Source organism: Scyliorhinus torazame, chromosome 14, assembly GCF_047496885.1.
Source record: "Scyliorhinus torazame isolate Kashiwa2021f chromosome 14, sScyTor2.1, whole genome shotgun sequence".
Classification (NCBI taxonomy): Eukaryota; Metazoa; Chordata; class Chondrichthyes; order Carcharhiniformes; family Scyliorhinidae; genus Scyliorhinus; species Scyliorhinus torazame.
In genome coordinates this window covers 100,492,110-100,508,862 of record NC_092720.1, presented here as the reverse complement: position 1 = coordinate 100,508,862, position 16,753 = coordinate 100,492,110, and the positions used below count along the sequence as shown (strand labels likewise).

The 16,753-nt window shown below is 48.6% G+C and overlaps 1 protein-coding gene and 1 non-coding gene across 2 annotated transcripts in view; both read right to left on the bottom strand.

Moving 5' to 3' along the window:
- Positions 1 to 16,753, bottom strand: part of LOC140389911 (solute carrier family 25 member 36) — a 98,661-nt gene that overhangs the window by 24,128 nt on the left and 57,780 nt on the right. The window lies entirely within an intron of this gene.
- trnaf-gaa (transfer RNA phenylalanine (anticodon GAA)) lies at positions 13,360 to 13,430 on the bottom strand. Its single transcript has one exon. It is a non-coding gene; the product is annotated as a tRNA-Phe (tRNA).

Here is a 16,753-nt window from a genome sequence, read left to right as displayed (position 1 = left end):
TGGGGGTTTGAAGTAATGGGGTCCGCGGTCCCGTGCAACCAAATGTCCAGTTTAAAAATCTTGATCACGATGAAAGAAGTCCTCATGGCTGTCCTCTTTCTTTTTCTTTCTTTGTGTTCTCTGTTTTCTCCGGTCCTGGAGCTTCTGGAATTCTGTAAAACAAGCATAGTATCTGTAACTACCTTGGTATAATATCCGGTATGTTAGTGTGTCTGTCCTGCAGGGCCAATTATTCCCTTATAATTGGTCACTATATGTGACTCCCTCATTTTGTTTTTCCAAAACAAATGTTAGGACACGGCACACTTCCCAATGGTGGACCAGTGCTGATTTATCATCCAAATGTTCTAGGATGTAAATAGCATTTGGCAGAAACCCTGCCTAAATAAATAAAACTGTTTTTGAAAGGAAAAGGTCGAATGAGGTGCGTATGGGCCACGACGGGCAAGATTTGGATGGAGTCCCCGGGGTAGGACAGCTACCAATACCGTATCCCCCCTACCCGAGCGTTTTTGACCAACGGGGGGGGGGGTCCCCAGGCAGGGCGGGTCTCACGCCGTTTCTCCTGAGCAACCGACAAGAACGGGCAAAAATGTAGTCATCATGGTGGGGTTGCTGCTGTGAGTCTCCCGTCAAATCAGAAGAGCAGTTACGATCGGGCGTCTGATACCCGACAAGTATCAGCTGAAAAGCTAGTTCCTCTGAACGAGCGTCTGGCCGCGGTGGGTCACTGAGGCAAGTCCTCAGAGGTTTCGGCAGAACGGGAGTGTGAGAAAAATTCTCCTGTCGGACGAACAACACTTAAACAAACAAACAAACATACAAACAACGTAAAACATCCTGCAGGTTCCATCAGGAAGGACAACACTTTTCCCCAAGTGTCTCCTTTAAATCATCATGTGGACACCTCAGTTCTCTGTTGCGAACAGGGTCGCAAAGGGGTTGGCGGATTGGGGGTCTGACTCGGGGTTGTCCCCTTCTCCCGGGTGCCAAATTCTGGAGTGAATTAATGTTGAGAGGGCTACGTGGTACGAGTTGGGGTTGCTCTCATCGTTGCGGACGAGTCTGTAGGAGTTGTCGCGGTGCCAATGGCGTTCGTCAAGTTGAGTGGGGATAAAGTCGGGGTCGTCCGTGTGGTTCGGTGGTCGGTGGTGTGGTTTGTTTAAGAAAGTGATGAGGAAGGGGTCCCTGGAGTCGAACTCGGAGTCGCTGGGTGTGGGACCCGGATAGTAGGGAGGCGTGCTGTGGCTGTCGTCAGAGTCACAGTCGCTGTCTCTGCTGCTGCAGTCTGTGGGCGTTCCGGGGCGGAGTGTAAAGTTTGTGGGTGGAGTCGGGGGCGAGTTCGTGTCTGGGCTGGACGTGGAGGGGGTTGGTGTGGTCATGTTGGCTGTGGGCAGGGTTTGGTCTGCTGCGTCAAGCATGACGTGGTGGGCGTGGTTTGACTGTGCTCCATAAGCCTTTAGCTGGTTTATGTGAAACCACAGTCTTACCATTTTGGTATTTGATTTTATATACCGATGGGCTTACTTTATCCGTAATGGAGTATGGACCCGAGTGTTTCGGAGACAGAAATGTGCTGAGGTTATACACAGACAACATCACTTGTTGTCCTATATTATACTCCGTTGCATGTACTGCCTAATCAAAACAGGCCTTGCTCGGTTTTCTTTTAGTACCCAGTTTAACAGCGGCTGCTAACTGAGCCATTTTTACATTTATAAGTAATTGTTCAACGGCTTTCTCATGGGTGAGGGCCGTAACTTCAGGGCTGGTCAGGTCTAAACCCAACAAGTACTCCGTCCCTTTCATGGGGCGTCCGGTCATGAGGGTGTGTGGGGTGAAACCTGTGGAGGTGGAAACAGTGTACACAAAAACATCAGCGCAAAGAGGACGACAGAATCCCAAGTGGTGTTGTTTTGCTGGACCATTTTTCTAAGGGTGGTTTTTAGGGTCCGATTCATGCGCTCCACTATACCACTCGATTGAGGGTGGTACGCAATGTGAAATCTTTGGGTTATGCCAAATATCGGGAGGACGTTCTGCATGACCCGTCCCATAAAGTGAGAACCTTGGTCCGATTCAATACTGCGGGGGAGTCCCCATCTTGTAAAAATGTGGTGGGTTAGGATTTTGGCTGTGGTTTTCGCGGTGTTGGTGCGGGCTGGAAATGCTTCCACCCACTTTGTAAAAGTGTCTATGACCACCAGAACATATTTATAGCCATTCCTGCAAGGGGGCAATGGACCTATAAAATCGATCTGGAGGTTAGTCCAGGTGCCGTTAACGGGTCGGGTGTGGCTGAGTTGGGCCTTTTTGGCATATCTATCTGGGTTGTTCTGAGCGCAGATGAGGCAATTCTCAATGTAATGGGATACATCCTCTTTGAGATTAGGCCAACATCAAAGCTGTTTGAGGTGGGCTGCGGTGGGTTTGATTCCCTGGTGTCCATGACCATCATGGAATAAACAGATTATTTGGTTCCTATCCTGCTCAGGAACTACATAAAGGGTGTCTTTCAACACCACACCGTCATGTGTGGTTATTGTATTTCTGTACCTCTCGTATGAGGCTGGAAACGTCCCTTTCACGATTTCAGTGAGAGCACTATCCTGCTTCTGGGCCTCTGCTAGATCTTCGATCCTAGTCTGCGCGACCTGAACTGCACTCATTGGTGCACTCACTGGGGCGCACTCACTGGGGCGCACTCACTGGGGCGCACTCACTGGGGCGCACTCACTGGGGCGCACTCACTGGGGCGCACTCACTGGGGCGCACTCACTGGGGCGCACTCACTGGGGCGCTCTCGGGGGGCTTCCTAAAGTACCCATGCCTGGATCCTGCCTTAGCCAGTGAGGCTGTTGCACACGTATAGACTGTCTGAATATATGTCTGCTGGGCTGGGGAAGGATGGCCGCAAGCTCTGCTGCCTGCGCGCCTAAGTGTCCGGGTAATTTTAATGCGATTTCCTCGAGGGCGCGTCCCCCACATAAATCCCACAACCTGTTATGCGTCGCCCATCCAGGACTGTGGAAGATCCATCCACATAGATCCTAATGGGATCACACGTGTCCGGGTGAGGGGGGTTCTGAGATGGAGTGGCTAGTTTTCTGGGGGGTGTTTTCGCGATAAAGGGACCTGTATTATGGTGGGGCGAGATGATTTCACACTCATGGGGGGTTCCGGGGTACTGTAGATTGTCTGCTATGTGTGTGTTTTGGTCCGTTTGACTGTGATGTCCCGTCCTTGTAAGAGAAGGGTCCACCTAGCAGCGCGGATTTGGCTGACAGTACCGTCTTTAAGTCGTCCGTCCAGTAAAAGTTGGGTGGGGGTGTGCTCGGTCAAAATGGTGATGGGGTTCAGTCCGGTAATGTATGAGAAGTACTGGACTGCCCAGAAAACTGCGAGCAGGTGTGTCTCTCAGACTGAGAATCCCTGCTCCACAGCATCTAAAATTCGGGAGGCATAAGCCACGGGTCTTAGCTGGTCATGCTGTTCCTGCAGGAGCACGGCTGAAAGGGTGCGGTCTGTGGTCGCTACCTCTATTGCGCAAGGGGAAAGCCGGTCGGGAACTTGTAGTGCGGGGGCGGCTATGAGCGCCTGTTTTAATGATTCCACAGCATCCGTATGCTGCGGAAGCCATTCCCAGGGGGCACCTTTCTTTAGGAGGTCTGAGAGGGGCGCTGCCTTGCTGGCGAAACCGTCAATGTGGTTTCGGCAGTAGCCAACCAGTCCTAAAAACAACCGGAGGGCTGAAACGTGTTGCGGAAGGGGCAATTTAGCGATCGAGTCAATTCTTTTGTGCTCGATCTCGCGTTTGCCGTGTGATAACAGTACCCAAATATACCACTTTCTCTTCCAATATCTGGGCCTTTTTGGGGTTTACTTTACAGCCAATGGAATGTAGTAATTCCAGGAGTTCGGACAGAAGCTCAATGTGCTCTTCCTTTGTGTCTGTCTGCAGTAGTAGATAGTCTACATACTGTACCAGACATTTGGGGTGAGAAAATCTTGCTAGTCCATCTGCCAGCTGTCGGTGGAAAATGGAGGGGGAGTTGTGGGAGCCTTGTGGCAGGCATGTCCACGTGTACTGCTGCGCTTTGAAAGTGAAGGCAAATTTATACTGGCACGCCTTTGTCAATGGACTGGACCAGAACCCATTACTGACGTCCAAAACCGTGAAATATCGGGCATGGAGTCCCTGTTTGAGCATGGTCTCGGGACTTGTTGCTACGGTGGGGGCTGCTACGGGGGTGACTTTATTGAGCTCCCGATAATCAATGGTCAAGCGCCATGATCCGTCGGGCTTCCTTACTGGCCAAATCGGGGCATTATTAGTTGAGGCTACCGATCTTAGGACGCCCTGCTCTAATAAACTTTCTATAACCTTTAGGATTTCTCCCTCTGCTTCTAGGGGGAATCCGTACTGCTTTTGGGGTCTAGGGTCCGGTCCTGTTATTTGTACGGAACCGTTCATCCGTCCACAGTCGTGTTTGTGGGTTGCGAATGCTGCCCTGTTCTTTTGCAGGACTGCCCTAACCTGTCGGTCCGTGCTGAGTGTGGTGGGGTTGAACCAAAACTCGCCTACTGCACTAATTTTGTTCATATAATCCCCTATATTGAGCGTTGCGGGGGCTCTAGCGGATTTCGCCATCTTCCAGACACACTGGTTGACTGGATCGAAAGAGAGGTGGTGAGAATTCATGAAGTCGATCCCCAAAATGTGCTCTGCCGTTGGGGGCAGGTCGACTTACACTACGGGGGGTTTTGTATTAATGGTGCCGATTTGGATGGGTACAGGGGTTGTGATATGTCCCTATTGTGAGTGGCCTGTGAAGCCGCTGAGGGTGATAGTGGCTGTGGTGGGCCACGTGTCCTTACCAAAGGTGGAGGAATTTAAGGTTGCGCGGGGCCCTCCTGTGTCCCAGAGAAGCTCGATCGGCTGTCCCCTAACCTTTGCTGCGACTACGGGTCGTCCTGACCTATCCCAAAGGGTATCGCAGACCCAGCTGGGGGACCCTGTACACCGTCAGTCCGTTCCAGTCAAGTCTGTCTGATCGGACTGGGCGCTAACGCTATGTATGGGTTCTGTTTTTTTCTTATTGATAGTGCCTGTCTGTTGGGCTCTGTGGCTTTTTAGGGCCATTGCATTCTTTGGCAAAATGTCCCAATTGTCCGCAATTGTAGCATTCTTGCGGTTTTGCTGGGGGGCTGCTCTTTCCCTTGTTTACCCAGGCGGGGTTGTGAAGAGTGGTTCTTACTGCCTGCACGTCTGCAGCGGCTTGCTTTTCCTCGGGGGTTCTAGCTGCGGGTTTACTGTGAGCCGCTTGTTCCCAAACGCGGGACAATCTTTTGACCACCCACTTCTCATTATGAGCCTCCTCCGAGGGGTCATAATTACTACAGGCATTCTGTCCTGCTTCCGTGGCATGGGAGATAAGGGTGCGGGTCCATTTGGGCATATTGTCTGCGGACAAATGGGCTCGGTCTACGTTTCCGCAAACGGCTTCAAAGTGACTCCACAAGCGTCCTGCAAACGCTGTGGGGTGTTCAGACTTTTTCTGTCTGCACTTATTTAGGCCATCTACGGGGTCGTCCCGGTTATACCCGATCGCATCCAGGATTGCGGTATGCATTTCTGCAAGGGTGCCTCCTCCTACATTCTGTGGGTCGGGAAGGGCTGCTGCGACCGATGGATCTAAGCTGAGGACCTTGAGCTTTACCTGCTCTTTCTCATCCAGGTCGTACATGGTCGCCTGGTGTTTGACGGTGGCAAAGAAATGGTGTGGGTCTGAAGCGGGGAGGAATGGTGTGATTTTAGCACACGCGTCCCGTAATTGGGTCACTGTGAGGGGGGTGGAATATAAGACTTCCGCCTCGTCTGCTGTGGCGGTGCGGTGGGTTGTTACAGGGTTCATGGGAGCCTGTATTACCTGCTGTGTGAGGGGGTGGGGTGCTCTCCTCCTTTGGGGCTTTCCCTGCGCACATGTTCCCTGAACATATCTCTGCGCTGTCTCTTGCAGTTCTTCCCAATCAGGGCCGTCTTCCTGTTCTAAACTTTCCCCAAAGGTGTCTTGGAATCCCTTTTGGACAGATAGCATTGCTTGCAGGTCTGCAATTTGCTTTCGGCACTTTGCATGGTCTAAGGTACTCTGCCTTTGTTCCGTGGTTGCAGCGTGGAGCGCTCTCAAGGCTGCCTTGAGATCACTACACTGCTTCTGTAGCGCCTCCACCTGCTTCTCTGTCTCTTTCTTAACCAGGACGGCACGCTGCGTGTCCTGATAAGCCTTCTCATACTGGGATTGAAAACTGCTTAAATGCGCCAGACAAGACTGGTGACCCCGTTTGGCATCAGCCACCTCTTCGTCCTTGGCTTCTAACTGCCTTTTCAATTCCAGGTTCTCTTTTTCCATCTCGCATACATCGATTTTACTCATAACGATGAATGCCTTCTATTTCTTTTCAGAGCGTCCTGACGACCTCCTCTGTGCCTCGCAATTGTGCCATGCAGGACACGATTGCCATTGGCTTGCGCGCTTTCGCTAAGCTTTTCTTATGGATTTCACTCATGTTCTCCCACCAAGTATGCCCTATACTTCCGGGAACTGAGTCGTCATTATTACAGAAACCACTCCACACGGGCCATCCTTTGCCCTGCAGAAATTTGCGAATTTCCACTTCCCAAATGGGACACTGTCCCACTTTAATGCTGCTGATCGGTGCAACCGCAAATTCTTCGGGGTTCATGAGGCGTTGCATTGCCTGCATGGCCATCTCTCTTATCTGCTCGCTACGTTCAAATTTGGAACAGGGGCTAAGGTGGTGTCGTAGATGCGGGTACGGCTTGCGCTAATTTCCGCAAATACAGAATTCCGACAGTTTTGACGCAACAAAAATCTATCAGTTTTACCTTATAACCCTGTTAGTTACGCATGCATACACACACTTCAGAATTGTGAATTATTAACCAGAACCGCTTGAACACTTGTGGGTTTTTTTTTCTGTTTTTGCTTCCAATTGGATTCTATTCAAATTTCTGGGGTTCTCCCGGAGTGGTTTTCCACTTCTATGTCTTGTCCTGGCGGAGTCGCCAATTATGTTGCTCTTCTTAGCCTTAGTTTATTAGCTCTGATTATGTCACCTTTGCTCACGAGTCGCCAGGTATCTTTCTGATACCGCCACGTGGTTCAAGCTCGAGTTATGATTAATAAGTCAGCACACCGCTTAGTAAGAGTTAAAATGGTCATTTATTATATACAACAATCAATGCTTACACAATAATCCTACTATCTATATAGAAACCTATCACTACTGGCCAATACTTAACTTTAGGAAGGGCCCACCAAGTCAGGGAAACGAATGGCTTATCGAATCGGATCTGGCCCGCGGGATTCAAATAGGCTGATATGGGTCGATGGCTAGGAGTCTTTATCGGGTAGCGATCGCTGGAGTCAAACTTACTGTTTCTGGTCGATGTTCTTGCGAAGGTCTCGAGCAGGTGAAGAAGGGAGAGAGAGAGAGAGATCTGAACTTGGCCCCTCACTTTATAGGGCCCAGGGGCTTCCCGCCTCTCGGGGCGGCCCTTGACCCTGAGTCCCAAGTGATTGGACTAGTTCCCAATCACCGGGTTCGATATGTCCAATAACGGGGCGATTCCTCGATCGGGGGTGGTGGTCATTCACCTGTCTTTGTTTCGGCCACTGCAGGCGCCGACAGGTCTGGTCCGGCATTCAATTGCTAATATGTTGCAATTGTTCCCGGGGATAGCCGATTAAACTGCAGATGTCTGGGTTGATGTGCTGCTAATAGTCTTGAGAATCGATCTGGGCCGACTTCCCCAGAGCCGAATACGCTATTCTGTCTGCAGCTATCCGTTTGTGTCCTGTTGGCTGCTTTTCCCATCAGCCTTTTCGGATAGCCATTTTAAATCGGGTTTTGGCCAAATTAATAGGGAATCAGCCATTTTAGGTGGCTACACTGGCCCAATACCAGCTGAAGTCTAGGGGCTTGCTGGTTCAGTACTGCTCTGCAACTTGCCATTTGGTACGTTTACACAGTCAGAACTGGTGTATTTTTGGACTGCAACCAAGTTGGTTATTTCCTTTGAACTCTCAACATTTTCAGAAGGTGGCATTAATTAAGTAAAAAACCTATGGTAACACATTAAAGATCAAGCGGCTCGAGCCTTCAGCTATCTATTTTGCATAAAGGTTTCACATTGCCGTTATTCTTAAACCCATCAGCAACAGAACATAGAAAGTCATTGCAATTTTCTTTCTACAATCGTCATTCATAAAATGTATTATTTCATTTCAGAACAGCGAATTTGAATAAATAGGTTATATCGATCAAGCTTAGAAAGGTGGCACTTTGAATGCTGGCAGATGTTGTGTGTTCACATTTGCGTTAATGAATTACTACTGAAGTGAGCGATTTACGAAATTCGTCTGCATTTGCTAATGCTTTTATTGAACAGATAGACCCTACTCAGAGCAACTTAATTAGCCCTTTTGATATTGCTTTTAGTCACAAAAGGCAAATTCAACAGCCATATGCTTGCCCTTAGTACTGCTAAGATTTACGAACATCATTTTGAAAAAAAAACACCATTAAGCACATTTGTATTAATTTTGCAACAGGTTTAAGTGCTTCGTGTGACATTTGTTTGGTTGTATAGCACTGCAATAAAGTTAATCAACTACTTTTCCGAGTCTGTTAATGTAAAGTGGTTATAAAGAAAATAGGTATTCCCAAATATATTTCACATATTAATGGAGGCAATTTATCTCTTAAATTACATCCTTCATTTACGTGACGGCAAAAAAAGGAACCACAACTTGTTAACCTGGTTTTCATAGTCATTTATATAACCGTCATTTATATTATAGATTGGAGAAGAGTTCCTGCTATTTTTAATCAGCAAGTCAAACCAGCAATGTCACATAGGTAGAGTTCCAGTGATCTTTAACGCTGGTTTTAAAATTACTTTGCCTGAAGCCAGCAAAGCCTCTAGCACTGGTCGCACTAACAACCTCCTGCAGATTGCGCCCATTCAATGAGAAACTTAAAGTGCAGCTAATTTTCTTCAGCACATTTTGAAAGTTTCAGAAAATTAATTTAGAAATTGAATTTTCCAAGAAATCGACTAGTGTAAACCACAGAAACTAGTAAATTGGTAAATGGTTCAGTATGGTTTTTCTTTATTGTTAATGATTTAAAACAAGGTTACTACTGAGGTCAGAGTAGACACATAAAAAACTTTGGAGATGGTGCATGGGTGAAAATGAATATGCAGGGTATACTAGAAAGGCTAGCTATGCGGAAAGTGGAGGGGTTGCCTGGTCTGAATGGCTTGCATCTCAGGTGGTTTACGTGGAATGTTTGGGGATGAAATGGGCCGATTTAGAGGTCTCGTGTTTTCGAGCATTTGAGGAGTTTGAAGGCCGACGTGGTGTTTCTTCAGCAGACGCATTGGAAGGTGGGGGACCAGACGAGGTTGAGGAAAGGATGGGTGGGGCAGGCATTCCATTTGGATATGAAGAGAGGGGTGGCAATGTTGATCAATAAGAGGGTGGCTTTTGAGGTGGGGAGTATAGTGACAGATCCGGAGGGTAGATTTGTGTTGAGAGTGGGAGATTGGACAGGGCGCCATGGTGCTGGTGAATGTGCATGCCCCAAATTGAGACGATGTAAATGTAAAAATGTAAAGTTTTTGAGGTGGGTTTTGGCAAAGATCACAGACCTGGACATGCACCGACTGATTATTGGGTGGGGGAGGGGCAGAGAGAGAGAGAGAGAAACGGGGGAGCTGGAGAGGGGGCTGGAGCAGGTCCCTGAAGGTGTCGGCCATGGGAGAGGCAGACCCGTGGAGGTTTGAAAGACCAAGGGCAAATTAATTTTCGTACTTCTCGCACGTCCACTGGGTGCACTCTTGGATTGATATCTTTGTCCTGGACAAGGCACTGTTGGCAGTGGTGGCTGGATCGATGTATTCGCTGATCGTGGTGTTGGACCACACGCTGCACTGGGTGGAATTGCGGGTGGCAAAGGGGAGTCCCCAACGGCCGCAGTGGAGGTTGGATGTGGGGTCATTAGCAGATAAGGAGGTTTGCGAAAAGATAGGAGTGGCTATCCGGAACTATGTGGAGCAGAATAAGACAGGAGAGGTTTCTGCCTCCATGTTCTGGGAGGCGCTGAAGGCAGTGGCAAGGGGAATTTATCTTGATCCGGGCGCACAAAGAGATGGTGGATTGGGCTGAGAGGTTGAGGTTGGTGGAGGCCATTCTGAGGGGTGACCGAAGGTACTCAGTGGCAGGTGAGGAGGCGCTGTTGAAGGAGAGACAGAACCTCCCGATGGAGTTTGGATTTGTGTCCAAGGGAAAGCTGGTGAGGCAACTGCGCAGGGTCAGGGGGCAGTATACGAATATGGGGAGAAAGCCAGCAGGATGCTTGCGCATCAGCTGAGGAGGCACTGGGGAAACTGGATGGGTGAGAGATTTCGGGGGTACGATGGTAATAGAGCTGGAGGAGGTGAATGGGGTATTTGATGCTTTACACTGGAAATTGTATAGCTCGGAGCCTCCAGCGGGGGTTGAGGGTACGAGGCTAGAGTTCCCGAGGGTGGCAGAGCAGAACGTGCAAGGACTGGAGGCCCCGATCGGGCTGAGGGAGGTAACGCATTGCATGGAGTCAACACAAACGGGGTACGCCCTTGATCCAGTTGGGTTTCTAGCCAAGTTCTACACGACGTTTGGGTCAGAGCTGGGGCTCCTATTAGTCGAGATGTATAATGAGTCGATGGAGATGGGAGATCTCCCATGCTATCTCAGAATGCGACATTGTTTATTTTAAAGAAAGACAAGGATCGCAGCAGTGTGGGTCGTACTACCCGATTTCGCTGTTGATTGCAGTTGCGAAACTGTTGGCAAAGGTACTGGTGACACAGATAAAGGATTGTGTGCCGGGGTGATAGGCGAGGACCAGACGGGATTTGTGAAGGGGCGGCAGCTGTCAACGAATGCTCGGAGGTTACTGAACGTAATCATGATGCCTTCAGAGAGCCGAGAAGTTGAAGAGGTGGTGGTGATGGATGCGGAGAAAGCTTTCAATTGGGTAGAGTGGGTGTACTTTGAGGCGCTGGGGCGGTTATCGTTTGAGAGGGTTATGGTTTGGATTTGACTGTTGTATAAGGCGTCTCAGGTGAGTGTTCGGACTAACAAGGTCAGCTCGGAGGATTTTTGTTTGCACTGGGGGAAAGAGGAAGGTGTGTCCAGTCTCTCCGCTGCACTGTGCCCTAGCGATTGAGCCGCAGATGATGGCGCTTAGGGGCTCGAGGGGGTGGAAGGGTATTGAGCGAAGAATGGGGGGGGGGGGGGGGGTACAGGGGCACGGAGTTTTGTTTTATGTGGATGATGTCCTGCTGTATATCTCGGACCTGGTCGGGAGATTTTATCGGATCATGGAGGATTTTAGCCTCTTTTCGGGGTACAAGCACAACATGGGGAAAAGGGAGATATTCCCAATTAATGCCAGGGATAGGGGAGGAGGCCTCTTCAGTATGGGGGTAAGTTTTTGTTACTATGGTATACAAGTGGTGCAGAGTTGAGCCTAGCTGCATAAGTTGAATTTAGCACAGTTGATGGAGGTAATGAGGTAGACTTTAAGAAGTGGGTTGTGCTGCCATATTCTTTGGCTGGTTGGGCCCAGACAGTAAAGATGACGGCAATGTCAAAGTTTTTGTTTGCGTTTCAGAACATCCCAATCTTTGTGCCCAAATCGTTTTTTAGAAAGGTTAATGGGATGATTTTGAGGTTTGTGTGGGTGGGTAAGACTCCGTGGGTTAGGAGGGAGTTTTTGGAGAGGGATCGATGGGTGGGATGATTAGCGATGCTGAATATGCAAAACTATTATTGGCAGAAAACACTGCAATGGTAAGGAAATGGGCAGTGGAGGAGCAGTCGGTGTGGGAGCGGATGGAGGTAGCCCCCTGTAAAAGAACCAGTTTGAGGTAACTATTGCTGCCGCCCTTCTCATTCTCGCTGGCCAGATACTCCACAGGCTCGGTGTTGGTATCAGCGTTGCGGGTGTGGAACCAGTGCCAGCAGCACTGTAGAATGGAAGACCCTTGTGGGTGCCAATTTGCCACAATCATAGGTTGCCCTGGCGGGGTTGGATGTGAGGATCCGGGGGTGGCAACAAGTGGGGAATAGAACATTTTATGGATTGGTTTGTTGGAGAGAGTTTTCAGATTTGGAGGGGTAACACCAGTTACCGAAGGGGACTAGGTTCAGGTACACCCCCCGGTGCTGCAGGACAAACTCCTATCCGAGAGGAAATAGGAGGGCAAGGTCTCAGATATATAAGGGGAGCTTCTGAAGAGAGACTGCCCAGGTGGAGGAGATTAGGAGTAAGTGCTGGGTGGGACTTTGGGACTAGAGGTGTGAAGTGAGGCTTTGTGGAGGGCTAATGCACCCTCGTCGTGCGCAAGACTAGTTTCATCCAGCTCAAAGTGGTACACAGGGCCGGCGGTGTCCAGGATGAGTCAATTCTTTCCAGGGATGGAGGATAGCTGTGGGCGGTGTGCAGGGAGGCCGGCAAACCATGACTACATGTTTTGGGCATGCAGGAGTTCAGGGTGTTGGGGGTTTGGACAGGATTTGTAGATAAGGACAAAGATTTAGCGGTAACTGTAGCTCAGAGTCTGGAAGTGGCAAAATGTGGCGCGTCAGAGGATCCGGGAGTGCAGGTGGGAAAGAGTGGCGGATGTGATGACCTTTGTCACCTATAGCACGGAGACGGATTTTGTTGTGCTGTCTCGGAGCCGACAAGTGCAGGGGTATGTATGGGTAAGCGATTTGGCTGAGTTTCTGCACTTGGAGAAAATCCAAGTTCGCCATCAGAGATGCAGAGGAGGGGTTCTCCTCGAGGAGGAAGTTGTTCATCGACTTCTTTAAGGATCATAAAATTTAAGTGCAGGAGGCCATTCGGCTCATCGAGTCTGCATCGGCCCTTGGAAAGAGCACCCTACTTAAGCCCACACCTTCACCTTATCCCCGGAACCCAGTAACCCCACCTAACCTTTTTTCGATGCTAAGGGCAATTTAGCATAGCCAATCCACCTAACTTGCACATCTTTGGACTGTGGGAGGAAACTGGAGCATCGGAAGGAAGCCACACAGACACAGGGAGAACGTGTAGACTCCGCACAGACAGTGACCCAAGCAGGAATCAAACCTGGGACCCTGGTGCTGTGAAGCAACAGCGCTAACCTCTGTGCTACTGTGCCGCCCACTTAAGAGTTACACGCCGCCCGTAAGGCAGGGCAACATAACAGGTAGCAAGGAAAGCCGGCTCTCGGCCTGACGCCGAAACCCGGGATTGAACCAGGGACCTTTAGATCTTCAGTCTAACGCTCTCCCAACTGAGCTATGGGCAACTGAGAGTGCGCAGGGACAGAGAGGGACCTGGAGGCTCACGTGCACGGATCTTTGAAAGTGGCAAGACGTACTGAGAGAGTAATTAAGAAAATGTGTGGGATCTTGGGCTTCATAAATAGAAGTAGTGTGTACAAAAGCAAGGAAGTTATGTTGAGCCAAGACTGGTTTGCTCGACAGAGAGCTGGATTGGTCATAATGGGCCAAATGCCTTCTTTCTGCAAGTGAAATGAAGTTTCATAGGTATGCAATAGTGCCACTATTATTTGTGTCAAACAGCACACAATCAGAAGATAACTGTGCATGTTCAATACTTATTTTTAGGCTGGCTGCTTTACTTGCATTTTCTACTTGTTCTCTTCTTTCTCCAACCTTCTTGGCATATCAGGCTCTTCAGTTCTAGTTTTTTTTCCAATTCTTATCATCTTTCCCCCAGCCTCAATTTAGAATGAGACTGACATATACAAAATGTTAGCAGGAACAGGACACAAGTCGGATTCTTCCATTAACTTCCTCATAAAAATAATTGTCAAAGGAAAAATCAACTCAAAACATATCAACAAATCATATTTTCATTTCATGAAAGACATCTACCTTATATGACTGCTAATTTATAGGACTGGTTTGAACTACTATGGTAGATCTACATTTAGTACGGAGCTTGAATTTTGTGGATAGTCAGAAAAACAGCATCAATTTTAGTCAGCAAGTTAAGATAACCACCTGAATGAGGAATGTACAAATGCCAAGACGATCTTGCACAAGACTTCTGGTGGCTTAATGTAGGGGGAAGATGTGCACAAGGTGGCTCCTGCTAGAGTATTGCAAGTTTTGCCTTTTTCTCTCAGTTTCAGGGGGTATTTTCTTTTAAAACCCATAAAATTAATGGGCGAGGGATCCTGTATGTGTGAATTGCCCAGAAAAGTCAGGGGAAGAAGGCGGACAGTGGAAGTTCATCGATGGAATTGGAGGCCTCACAGAGCTCGTCGGCAGACAAAATGGCACAGGCAGCCTCTGGCGCTCCGCCACTCCACTAACAGCCAAGGTGCTTTCGGGGACCTTGGCGAAGGAATTTGATGAACACTGGCTGGTTGCGCCGGATGATCTCCGAAAATCAATGGAGTAGGCCTTGTTCCCCCATGCAAGATACCTTGGAGAAGACCACTGAAACAGTGATAGCCCATTGGAACCATCATAAAGGATACTGAAGTCGCCCTTTGGAGTGACCAAATTGTATCACCAGAAGCGGAGATGTCTTTGATGGATGAAGCAAATAAACCGTTGAAGGCCAAGGTAAATTATTTAGAGATTTGGTCCAGGAGGCAAAACATTCGAATTGTGGGGCTGCCAGAGGGGATTAAAGGCCCAACACCCAAAGTACTTTGCAGAGAGGTTCGGGAAGATGGTGGGGAGGCTGGATTCATGTCCTCTCCAGAGTTGAACTGAGCCCACCCTATACTCTGGCAGAGGCCTCAACCTCAGGGTCCACAACAGTGAAGGTCCATTGCTTCAAAGAGAAAGAGCAGGTTCAGAGATGGGGGCCAAGGAGCATTGTGACTTCAAATGGGAAGGCCACGTCATGAGATTTAACCAAGACGTGGAAGTGGAGCTGGTGAAGAAGAGGGCTGTGTTCAACAAAGCCAAGGCCACCCTGTACAAATCTGGAGTCCGGTTCGGCGTGGTGTACCCGGTATGGCTTAGAATGACCCTCGAGAGAAAGGACTATTTATTTGATGTGCCGGGAGAGGTGGACTCCTTTGTTAAGAAACACAGGTTGGGCACGGTATGATGGAGTTTGTTTGGGTGTTGGGGCCAGGCATGTTGAATTGTTGCATTGTTGGGGTTCAATGTTTATTTTTGTATTTTCCGGTTCTTGTTGGGGTTGAATTTTTACAGTTTGGGCTTAGATTTGGGGTTTAGGTTTAGGTGGCTGTTCTGTTCTGATTGTTATGAAAATATATGGCTCCCTTTCGGAGCACATATATAGGTTTTAGTATTTTGTTTCATTTTGTAATTATTTTGCTCAACTCTAGTTGGGAGCCTCCCTGCTAACCTAAGAGTTAACTAACGGGAGTGGTGTTGAAGGGTTGGCTGCAGCTCATTATAGTAGATTTTTTTAGATAATGAGCTTGGAGTTCTTGTTTTATTTAGATTTGTCAGAAGTAGATTTTAGTTGTTTGTGTTTGCCTTGCTTCCATTTGTATGCATATTTGGGTGTGGTAGCGTTCAAGGACAAAGTTGTTTGGGGGTGGGGGTTGGTGTTAGCTGACGATGCCTGCAGATTTTTCTTTGTTTTATCTTGTGATTTGGTTTGGTGGCCATCGTCTTGGGTGGGCCTGGTTACTGTCCCTTTTACGTATCCTTTGGGTCATTTCGCTTGGTGGAAATGGCAGGCTCCAGATTGGGGGCGGGTGAAGATCACCAATTCATTTGGTCACCTGGAATGTCATGGGACTGAATGGCCTAGTGAGAAGAGAATATATGCTCACCTTAAGAGTTTAAATTCTGATGTGGTATTTTTGCAAGAGACTCATTTATGGTTCGGGGAATAGACAAGGCTGCAGAAGGGATGGGTGGGACAAGTCTTTCATTCGGGCTTCGATGGTAGGGCGCAGGGTGCGGCAATATTAATTAATAAAAAGGTACATTCTCTGCTGCTAACGTCTTTGCCAACTCAATGGCAGACATTTTATTATCTGTGGCCCTTTGGTGGGCACTCCAATGGTTCTGGTTAATATCTATGGGGGGTCTGGTTAATATCTATCTCCCAAACTGGGACGATACAAATTTTATTAATAACTTGCTGGCCTCCTCCCCGATTTGGATTCTCGTCAGCTTATTTTGGATGGGGACCCAAATTGTGTTCTGAATCCGAGTTTAGATTGATCCACAACCAAATCTCTGACTCCATCAGCAGTGGCCAGAGCTTTGTTGTTTATAATGGAACAGATTGGGGGGTGGGGGGGAAGGGGGGGTGGGGAGGTTGTTTCTCTCTCCTCTCTTTCTCCGCCCCTACCCCCCCCAAAAAAAAAAATCTGTGGTGGCTGCTGAGCACTCAGCGACTGTGATTTCACACCATGCCCCACATTTTGTTGATTTGTTGCTCAGTCAGGTTAGACACAACATTATTAGCAGACAAGAAATTTTGTGAACGCATGTCCACTACCATTAGGGACTAGATAAAATGTAATAAAAGTGAGTCTATCTCACCTTGCACACCGTGGGAAGCCCTTAAGGTAGTCCTCAAGGAGGAGATTATAAGACAGTAAGACATAGGAGCAGAATTAGGCCACTCGGCCCATTGGGTCCGTTCTGCCATTTAT